This window comes from Myotis yumanensis, unplaced genomic scaffold, assembly GCF_028538775.1.
Source record: "Myotis yumanensis isolate MYYU_CA2020_CCGP unplaced genomic scaffold, mMyoYum1.0.hap1 SCAF_6, whole genome shotgun sequence".
NCBI lineage: Eukaryota > Metazoa > Chordata > Mammalia > Chiroptera > Vespertilionidae > Myotis > Myotis yumanensis.
In genome coordinates this window covers 96098440-96110160 of record NW_027223757.1, presented here as the reverse complement: position 1 = coordinate 96110160, position 11721 = coordinate 96098440, and the positions used below count along the sequence as shown (strand labels likewise).

The following is an 11721-nucleotide window of genomic DNA, read 5'->3' as shown; positions in this document are numbered from 1 at the left end:
GAGACCCAGCTGATCCTCTTAAAGGGCTAGCACAGGAACTGAACTTCCTCTGAGCTCCAGCACCAGGGCAAGGCTCTGTGGAACACAGACACTTATGTGGAGAAACTGGATTGTCTGGCATTGGGGCAGGAACTCAGGGGTGGCTTTCTCCCAGACTGAGGTGCTCCCAGGAGTGATTGTTCCTGTCCTGGGACCTTCCCAGTCACAGGGCTAACTAGCATTCATTTCTGTTTGCTCTTCCCTGGTGAATCTTTGAGGCCCCGCCCCTTTCAATTTGCAGCCTCACACAACCTGTGTGCAGCAGTTTTTCCATATAAATGACCCGACCTGGTTCAGGCTTCAGACTTAGCTGAAATCTCCTAAACAAGCTGCAGCTGGGTTAGGGAGCCCCAAACCTATCAATAAAAGGCCCCAAACCGTACTAACACCAGCCTGCCTTGCTTCACAGCTGGGCCTCACTTGGGCACTTCCAAGTCCAATACAAATAGCAAGTAGCAGCCATCTGCAGATCCTTCTGTAGCTCCTGCTGGGTGGCCCCAGGCAGTGGCTGACTTTACATCTCCCTGGACATCCAAGAGCCAGTGCACCTGGTGGTCAGCATCTGACCACTGTAAAAAAAAGTGTCTATAATTAAAAAGATAAAAGAAAAATTAAAGATATATGAAAAGAAAAAATCTTACTGATGAGTTGGAAGACTACTATTATAAAGATGTAAAATATCCTCAAATTAACTACAGATTCAATGCAAGTCCAAACAAAATTCTTGCAAATTCTTTTCTTTTCTTTTTGGTGTGTGTGTGTGTGTGTGTGTGTGTGTGTGTGTATGTGACTTAAAAAGTTAATTCTAAAATTTATATGGAAATTTAAAGGCCACAAATGGTTAAGACTATTCAAGAGAAACAAAAATGTAAAAGAACTCTTTCTATTAGTTACCAAGACATTATATTACAGTAATTAATATTGTGTGCTATTGGTGCAAAGATTTAAAAAAAGATCAATGGAACATAAAAGAATGCCAGAAATAGGATAATAGTTGATTTACAACTAATGCTACAATACAAAAGTATTGGCTAGAATAGTTTTTTCAACTGATCTTGATTTAGCTGAATATATGGGAGAAAAAATTATTTGCAACTGGATTATAGATCTAAATGTATTGAAGGCAAGACAATAAAACTCCTAGAATACAGCATAAGAGAATATTTTAATGGCCTGAGAATAGGAAATAATTTCCAAAATAGAACATCAAAGTATTAATAATCAGAGAAATGCATGATTGGGATTACATTATAATTAAGAACTTGTACTCATCAAAAGTTTAAGTGTCCATCAGTAGATAAGTGGGTAAAACAGCTGTGATACATTATTCAATGGAACATTACTCAGCTGTTAAAAAAAGAAGGAAATATTACATTTTGTGACAGCATGGAGAGACCCTGAGGGTATTCTGCTAAGTGAAATAAGCCATTCAGAGAAAGACAAATACCATATGATTTCACTTATATGGAATCCAGTGAATAAAATAAACTGATGAACAAAATAGAAACAGAGGCATGAAAACATGGAACAGACTGACAGAGGTCAGAGAGGAGGGTAATGGGGGGCTGGGTGAAAAAGGTAAAGTGATTAGACAAAAAAACACCCAAATTTATAGACACAGAAAACAGTATGGTGATTATCAAAGGGAAAGGGGGTTGAGGGAGGTAGAAGAAGTTTAAACGGTGATAAACTGTGATAGAAGATTTGACTTTGGGTGCTGAACACACAATACAATATACAGATGACACATTATAGAATTGTATACTTGAAACCTATATAATTTTATTAACAAATGCCACCCCAATAAATTCAATGTAAATGTAAAAATTTGAATGAAAAGGTAATTCAGAGAGTTGGAGAAAACACATACATCACATAGAGGTGATTTAGAATCACCTTATATATATATGCCTAAGTGACTATTATGACCAAACTACCAGAATGACCCGTTGACCGGTCACTATGACACTCACTGACCACCAGGGGACAGACGCTCAATGCAGGAACTGTCCCCTGGTGGTCATTGCACTCCCACAGTGGGAGCGCTGCTCAGCTGACAGACTTGACTGACAACCACTCACTCCCTCAGTAGTCCTGCAGGTCCAATCTCCGAAGAATGGCCCAGGCACCGATGGACCAGTGCCACCGGCATGATCCTGACACTGCCACCCTCCTGGAAGTCGGCCTTGGGCACCGTGGCCGCTTCCCCTTCCTAGATGCTCCACAAAGGAAGAAAGGATATAAAGCAGCCACCAGGTGGCTCACGACAACCAGCGGGAACATCAGCAGGATGGATCCGGATCCTGGGTCAGCAAGTGTGTTCTGGCAACCCCCCACCCCGACCCCACACATGCACGGGGCCTCTAGTTAGCTATAAAAGAAAACCCACAACCAATAAGGAAAAGATAGACAACCCTTAACAATGGCCAAGATGCTTGAACTGGTACTTTAAAAAAAAGTTAATTTAATTTAATATTTTCCATCACCTATTATCCCCTCTAACTGGTACTTTTTAAAGGAGGCTATCCACATAGCTATCAAACATATAAAAAAATTCAGCAATCACAGAAATGCATTTGAAAATGATAATGAAGGATTTCTGCTTTTAGCCATGATGGGGTAAGAGAGATTGGATTTTCATTCCCACAGTAAACAGCTAGTAAAACTGAACAAAATAGATACAAAAACTGTTTTCAGACGTTGAACAGTAGGCAGCATAGAGCTGTGATTCCTGAGAGTCGTGAAACAAGCAAAGGAAGCCTTGGGATTCCAAACTTTATTACTGACGGCACTTTGTTGACTCTAAAGCAAGGAAAGGAGGTGTCAAGTAAATCACGGAAGTCTTGCTGAGTTGTTGAGTCTGAAGTCAGGGTTTGGGGAGACTTCCTGAGCTGGAAGTTGCAGGATAAAGTTCCAGAGGGAAGAGACCTATGCAGAAACAGAGCTCCGAAAATATGCATGGAAGTCCCTTGAATCTTAGCTACTGGTAAATACTGAGATATGTTTAGGGCAAAACTCCATGAGGCTAAAAGTGACTGGGGCATTATGAGTGGAATGGTTCCTAGAGCTCACACTGGATTGGGAAGATTTGAGTTCCATTTACCAGCACGGAGAGTTCTCCATCTCCCAGAGCATTCTGTAGAGACCCAGAATGATATCGTTACTAGTGGTAGTGAGGTTAAACTATCAGGATCAAGCGCAGCTGTACTATGCCACTTGCAAACACAAAGCCTACTTTCTTTAAAAGAACAAACAAAATCCAGGCAATAATGGAAGAAATATATTGTTCAACATCCAATCAATATTTACTAGACAAAATGCAGAAAATATGACCCACAACCAGGAGAAAAATCAGTAGGAACAGACTCAGAAATGAGAGAGATTCAATTAATGAAAAAGATGTTAAAACACCAATTACAGTTATGTTCAAACATTTAGAGAAAAATGGGAACATTGTGAGGAAATTGAAATAATGTAGAATAGAACTAATGTAAATAATAGTGAGAAAAATATGTGAAATAAAAAACTGAATAGGATTAACAGCAATTAGTCACAGCAGAACAAAAGATCAGTGAACTTGAAGAAATCACAATAGTTATTAGCAAATAAAGCACAAAACAAAGAGAGAGAAAAGAACAGCAGTATTGAACAGTCTAACTGATGTATAACTCCAGAATTGTAATTCCAGAAATGAGAGGGAATGGAGATGGAGACAGAAAAAATACTTAAATAATAGTCAAGATCTTTTCTAATGGGCAAAACTAGGAAGAAACTTGAAGCTGCCTAGGCTTGCCTGTGCCCGTCCCCACTGACCGGTGCCCTGTGGCCCAGGCCGCACTGACTGACCGCACCGACTGATCACAGGGAGCCCTGGCCATGGGGCTGTGTGGGCCCTGGGCGGTGTGAGCATGGGCCTTCCGTGGGCTCCCAGGACTGGCCAAGGGCAGGAGGGTGGGGTGTTGGGGGGGGGGGCGTGGGTGTAGAGCAGTGATGGCGAACCTATGACACGCGTGTCAGAGGTGACACTCGAACTCATTTTTCTGGTTGATTTTTCTTTGTTAAATGGCACTTAAATATATAAAATAAATATCAAAAATATAAGTCTTTGTTTTACTATGGTTGCAAATATCAAAAAATTTCTATATGTGGCACGGCACCAGAGTTAAGTTAGGGTTTTTCAAAATGCTGACATGCCGAGCTCAAAAGGTTCGCCATCACTGGTGTAGATCATCAAAAAAATTATTCAAAAGGAAAACAGCCCATGATCTTCTACCAGTAAAGCCGGTGGAAATTGCTATAGAGGCGTGGTGGGTGGTGCAGGCTGGATATATCTTGGAAGAGGACATAAAGATAAGCACTTTGCCTGAGAAATGCGCTGTTGATAAGATCATCAATGCAGGCCCTCAGCTCTCTGGATCACTAGATTACAATGTAGTACATAGTTTATATAACAAAGGATTTATTTATCTGGATGTACCAATATCTGATGACAGTTGTATAGCAGCTCCTCCTCTTGAAGGTTTTGTAATGAATCAAGTGCAAGGTCATTATTTTGAAACTCTGCTCTATAAGGTATTTGTTTCAATAGATGAGCACACTAATGATGCAGAGCTTGCAATGTCCTTGAGATAGACTTATCCCTGGTTAAGAACGCTGTTTCAATGTATTGCCGATTGGGCTTTGCCCATAGAAGGGACAAGTAATACATTTGGATCAACTTCACTCATCGTGGAGAAATGTTCCATCTGTGAGCAGATTACAGGGTACTTCAGATCCGCAGAAGGTGCTCCTGTCCTGGGGCAGCGGGGGAGCAGGAGTCCGTACAGGAAACGCCCTCGGCTACTGACACTGACACAAACAGTCAAGAGGATCCAGCCCACACAGCCAGTGTAAGCGGCTTAAGTTTATATACGAAGCATTTCTGACTCAACTCTCGCTGGCTTTTTAATGATGGGAAATCTTTCACCAAACTTGAAAAGCCATGCAGTCACATGTTGGGAGTTGGCGCTCTCAGGTGAGTGTCTGGACAGCTTTCTCATAGAACTGGGGAAGCTTCGGAGCTCTGGTGAAGGAGAAGCACAGAGGTGTTCTGACCACCCACTCACGCTGAGAAACACGAGACTGTGTCTTCGCCACAATAACGATCTAGTTGCACAAACTGCACAGCCAGCCCAGCCCAATTGTGGTTTTCCTCTGGATCTCGTACGCTGTGAAAATCTCCGTGGTTTGGACCCTGCCACTCGCAGCGGAGTTCTAAACGAAAGTCACACACTGCTTCTTCCCATGGCTCCTCTCCCCAGTGCAGCTGCCCTCCTCAGCATATTGGACCAGCTATCCCACAAGTCAGTTCTGTCTGGTTTAAATTGTACATTTGCCATGTCACTGGGCAAGGACCACCATCTCTTTTGCTGTCCAAAGGTACAAGACTTGGAAAACTGCCAGATATTTTCCAGGGTTCTGATCGATTACTAATAACATTTTGGGGTCATGATCCTGAGGTAGCTCCTACCTCAAATGTGTTCACAATGTTGGATGATGCTTTAACACATTCGGGGCTTTGATTCAGGGACATGGTTTCCACAGGGCAGGAGAAACTGTCCACATACCATTGCCACTTGATGAGACAGAGCTACAAGGAGAGTTTACTCATGTCAATATGGGTGTTCATAACGCATTGGGAATGTTAAGGAACAAGGTGGACTTGCAGCATTTTTGTGGATATAGCACCATGTTGAATGCTTTGAGCCAACTTGCAAGCAGAAAACTCAGTGAGGCTTCTGATGAGAGAGGTGCACCTGAGTTGGCCGCTGGCTCAGATGTAAATGAAGTACAGGGTCATTTGAAATGGTCGTTGAGGAGGCAACTGCAGATTTAGCAACTAAGCAAAACTGTTGCCACAACAGAAGCAGACTGGGTTCCTCTCGAGCTGTGCTTTGGAATTCCACTGTTTCATTTTGAATTAACCCGGAAAGTTTGTAGAAAGTTGCTACCCACGGCCTTTGCAGGGAAGAGAGCCTTCAAAACCTCTTACGTTTCAGTAGAAAACTTTCTCCACAGCCCTTCTCTTTGTCCACTCATTCCAGGAGGCGCTTCAGCTCTGGAAATGCACACAGAGGCCCGCTTTTCAAGTTTGCTCTCCCAGTCATCCTGTGCAGACCTGGGAGTCCCACTTCCCCCGAAGAACTCAATATGTAAAGATGGCATCTTGTCATTTTGGAGTGGACGGCCACCTTCCTCACTGCGTATTGCTAGTCTCCATTTGCAATGATTTGGTTACACCATTTGTTGCTCACACTTTCTGCCTTTTTTCTTTCTTAAGGTTAGCTTTACAGTGCCAGCCACTAAAATGCATCCTGCTGCCGCTGTGCGATTCATGCTTACCTGGTGTTCAAAGTTTGGGGAACACGTTCACGGTTTCTGAAGTTCTCCTCATTGCATGTCCTGATGCAACCAAGAGCTTTTTGGCAGCCTGCTCTGTATTTTTACCTTGAGACAACCTGTGTTTCTTTTCTAAAACAGGATCTGCTTTATAGGCTTTATGATGACTGTATGTTTATAAGCAGCCATTATGAATACTGCAGTGTAATTTTATTTGTTAGGTTATCAAACGCAAATCTCGTTGAGTTTTATATTTTGTTACCCACTCTTTAGGGGATCATGGGAAGAGTGGAAGGCTTCTTGGTACTTCAAGTAGCAAAACTATGAAACATAGATGCCCAGGACTGAGAAATAATGTGATGGGGCATTTAGAACTCCTGTGGCTGTAAGTGATGTATAGCAGTTGAACATTGTTGAAGGTATGTCAATCAGCATAGTATGTATAGCTTACCCTTAATTTCTAAGGTCTTAACCCCAACTCTGACTCTGCATTAACATCTCATGAGAAGCTTTGGAAAGCATTCTATTTTTATTTATTTATTTAATTGTTTAAAGTATTACAAATAATAGTACATATGTCTCCTTTTCCCCCATTAACCTTCCCCCAACTTCCCCCACCCCCAAGCACATGCCCTCACCCCACTAGTGTCTGTGTCCATTGGTTATGCTTATACCAGAGGCCTGATGCGCAAAATTAGTGCAAGGAGCTTGGCCCTCGCGCCCCAGGCTTCATCTAGAACAGTGATGGCGAACCTTTTGAGCTCGGCCTGTCAGCATTTTGAAAAACCCTAACTTAACTCTGGTGCCGTGTCACATATAGAAATTTTTTGATATTTGCAACCACAGTAAAACAAAGACTTATATTTTTGATATTTATTTTATATGTTTAAATGCCATTTAACAAAGAAAAATCAACCAAAAAAATGAGTTCGTGTGTCACCTCTGACACGTGTCATAGGTTCGCCATCACTAATCTAGAAGGTGGTCTGGAAGGTCGTTTGGCTGTCCAGTCTAATTAGCATATTATGCTTTTATTATTATAGATGCATGCATACAAGTCCTTTGGTTGATCACTTTCCCCCACCCCCACCATCCCCTGCCTTCCTGCTGAAGTTGGACAGTCTGTTCGATGCTTCTTTGTCTCTGAAGTTCCCACCCCATAGCTGCTTGCTCATTCACTTACTTGCAAATTCATTCACTCATTCACTCACTCATTATTCACTCACTCACTCAGCAAACCCTCTCAGGTCCCTGACACCAGGCCAGGCACTGAAGTTGAAGCAGGATAAGACAGAGCTATGTCCTTAAGATGTTAATAATTCAGTCGGGTGAAGCAGGCACATGAACGAGGCAGTTGTATGCACAGATGCAGTGTACTGGGTTTGGTGAGGGCTGTAACTAACGCTGACTTTGCTCTCTTGATAAAATGGGGTCTCGGGAGCCAGGCCACCCAAGCCTGTAGGCCTGTGCCTAGGCCAGGAGTGGCCGGGATCCCAGAACATGACAGAGGGTGCAGGTCGGGCTGAGGGGTCTGGCCCCACCCCTCACCCTCACCCCCGAGTGCACAAATTTTTGTGCACCAGGCTACTAGTTAAATATAAAACTGAATAGTCTAATCAACTTTTCAGCTTATCCTTTTCTCTCTTTGGATCCTGTTTTTAAATTCTATCCTTCTTCCCTTTTACCAGCTCCCTGCATTTACTTCTTAGATACATCAATTACAACCTGGGGTGAGAGATATTTTGAGGCAATGAGAGATCACATTTTTAATGTAATTCTAGTCTAGGAAATGTATTTTCCATTTAAAAATATTTTTTTTAATTAATACCAGCCACACTAATTTTATATAAATTGCTGATTTCCTAATATCTTTGCATTTCTTATTCAGTTTTGTTATCTTTTAACTCACTTTCCTGCTTTTATTTCCTTATGCTGTTCTCCTAAACATAAAGTAACTAATGGTGAGGCTTTTACTCATTCTTTTTTTTCTTCCCATCTTTGCTCGTATATAATTGACAAAAACTGTATATATTTAAGGTGTAAGACTTGATTTCCCCTTCCTCCAGGCTTATTGATATAACTGACATATAACAGTGTATAAGTTTAAGGTGCAAAAATATAATGATATACAAGGTGTCCCAAAAAATGTATACATACTTTAACAGCTGATAGCTCAATTTTGAAAATGAAATATATTTTAATAAACACTGCCTTTGTAATTATTCAAAGTGCATGTATACATTTTTGGGACACCCTATATGTGCATATTGTGAAATGATTATCACAAGTTTAGTTAGCATTCATCACCTTACAAATTTTCTTTTTTTCCCTTGTAATGAGATTTTTTAAGGTCTACTTTCTTAGCAACCAACTTGAAGTTTTTGATGTATGTTTTTGTTTGTTTTGTGAACAGCTTGTTTGACATTTGTATTAGTTTATCTGTAAATTAAAATTTTTTGTCATTAGTTTTCTGTTAAGTTCTACCTTTATATCTAAACTGTGTTGAAAGTACACATACTTATTAATTTTCTTAATATCATTGCATCATTTTGCTAAACATGGTGTAATTTTGATAGTTCACCCTTATTCTTTCATTTTTCTGGAGGCCTTTTATATTTCCATTCTTGAATCTTAGAGGATTAACATTTGTTTTCAACTGGCCTGTTTTTGGTGGCCATTAGATGGTCCACACAGTTCTCACAGTTGGAATTCCTATTCCATGACTTAACTGGCCTTCACTGACATAACGGGAATGTTTTCACTGTAAGTTAGACAGTATAGAGGTGATACAGAGAGGTGTCTATGAGTTCATCTCTTTTGAGTCCTTGGTTCAGTGGGATATGCGTTCAGATATGGAGTCACCTGAGCTGGATTATTGTTTTTTGTAGTTGATTTTGACAGGATCCCTGCTTCTTAGCAGAAATCTGAGAGAAGCTGAATTTCTCAGAGCCTTCTGAAACCTACTAGCTAGCTGGCAGGTGAACCAAAGAGAGCTATGGAAAAGTGACTTGTGGGTCAGGAAAACCTGAATATCTTTAACTATATGAAAAGCCTTCTTGTCACATTTCCCCCTGATAATAGCATAATATATATGAAAGATAAGTCAACTAAGGCTGGTAAAATCTCTAAATGTGAATGTTCCAGAGTGGTGGAAGTAGTTTACAATATAAAAATGCCATGTTCCATAGTTTTATCCTGCTCTCTTATTTGCAGTGCAGTCTTGCTAAATCGATGTGGTTCATTTGTGACCTCTAAAATTACTAGTAACTTAGGCTTTCCCTGTGGCTGGGCTGTGAGCACGTGGTGGGGATCCACACAGTGGTTTGAATTGTGCTAGAAGCTGTGGAGCTGCTGTCTTCAGCTTGCAGTTACTTAGAAGGAGCCAACTATGAAACATTTTATACGTTGGGCAGGGACTAAAGTATGGGCTCTCTTGCCAAACCTCTCTAAAGGATTCTAGCATATTAGATTGGTTTGAAAAGGTTCCTTGGAAGACATCTGGTGAGTCCAAAATAATTTTACACTCTAAATTATAGACTCATAAAATAATCTACTCCAACCACTCAGCTGATTCCTAAGAATCTCTTCCACAACACATCCACCAAAGATCATGCAGTCTCTTATTGAGAGAGGAAGAGAGAGAGAGAGAGAGATAGAAACTCTGATGAGAGACATCGACCAGCTGCCTCCTGCAGGCCCCCTACTCGGGATCGAGCCACAACCCGGGCATGTGCGATGACTGTGAATTGAACCTGGGACCTCTTGGTTCATAGGTCTATGCTCAAACACTGAGCCACATCAGCTGGGCTGATCACGCAGCCTTAATCTCTTCCAATCTTAAACACTTCCCTTACGTTGAGACAAAAAGCTGTTACCTTGAACCTTTCATTCATTGGTGTTATTTCCTTGGAGCCATACAAAATACCCTAATCCATGATGGACATTCATATATTTGAAAATAATTCTTATTGTCTCCTTGTATGTTTTTCTCCCCCAGGTGAAACTATGGAACTACCTACTCTCTTGAAATGATTTGGGTCCCCTTCCTATCATCATCTGTCATTTATCCATATCCCATGACAAAAATGAGTATAATATTCAGAGTAAGGACTAACCAGTACAGAGTGAATAGTATAAAAATAAAATTTCTGAAAACCTCCTCGCTACCTGTCTTTGGAAAGTGCTCTTTACAAGTTCGTCAGCTATCTACAAATAGCCCCTGCAATGGTGACTTTCAGTCCTTAGTCTCTTCGAAGTCTCGGCTATCCTTTCATTGTGCAGGTTTTCCCTCTATCTTCCTGACTTAGTAAGTTTTCTCCTCCAGCCCACCACATATCACAGGTGTAGTTCTTGCACCTGCTCTAGCTCTACCTCTGCTATAGCTCTGTACTTGCTCCTTTGGGAGCTCCTACTCTTAGGCCTTCAATTGTTACCTTTGTTGGACTGACTCCAGATCTCCCTTGAATGATAAATATTATTGTTTGCCCCTTCAAACTCATTTTGTGGTTCCCTCCCTGTCCTAAAACTAGCTCCTAGTTTTTTATTGGTTTTCTGTCACCCAGTTTCAAAGTTATGGAGCCATAAATTTTCCCCCCTTACTCGTATGTAGTCAGTCATCATGAAGTAGTGATTCTTCATTGAAAAAATATCTCACATCTCATCCTTCTGTTTATTCTCTTTCCACCACTTATTCTTCCAAGCACCTCTTAACTAGATTTACTGCCTAGGATGTTTTTCCTTTTCACTCTATTTTGCACAGTCACAAAATTATCATTTTAGTAATGCAACCTTATTCACTTGACTTTTCTTCACAAATACCTCAGAAAGCTTCCATTTTCCTGATGAGTATAATACAATTCCAAGCTTGTGTTGCAGATCCTTTCAGAATTTTCTTTTAACCCCCCTTTTCAAGATTGTACCCCAGAATACTTCCCATAAACCTGCTGCAACAATTCAGTTCTTCTTCCCCTGGAGCACGGCACAGCAGTCTTTACCCCTTTGCCTTTTTTTTTCTCTTTCTACACCATCAGCTTAGCAACATCTTATCCATCTTTTGAGACATGTCACACACCATCTTTCCCTTTCCCACGAAGATAATCTCTTTGCCTTCTTATACCCAGAAGTTGATAACTTTTATTATATTGTCCATCTAAACTACATTCTGACCCTAGTCTATTTTTTAAAAATTGTCATATTATGTCCCTGTATATGTTACAAGCAATTTAATTGCAGGGACTCTGACATTGCTTCCGTGTATCCCATATTACTAGAATAGTGCCTTGCAAGCATTAGGCCCACCATGAA

The 11721-nt window shown here is 41.0% G+C and overlaps 1 pseudogene; it reads left to right on the top strand.

Moving 5' to 3' along the window:
* The first annotated feature begins 4405 nt into the window (after positions 1–4405).
* Positions 4406–6307, top strand: LOC139012661 (protein FAM91A1 pseudogene; annotated as a pseudogene).
* Positions 6308–11721: the final 5414 nt, after the last annotated feature.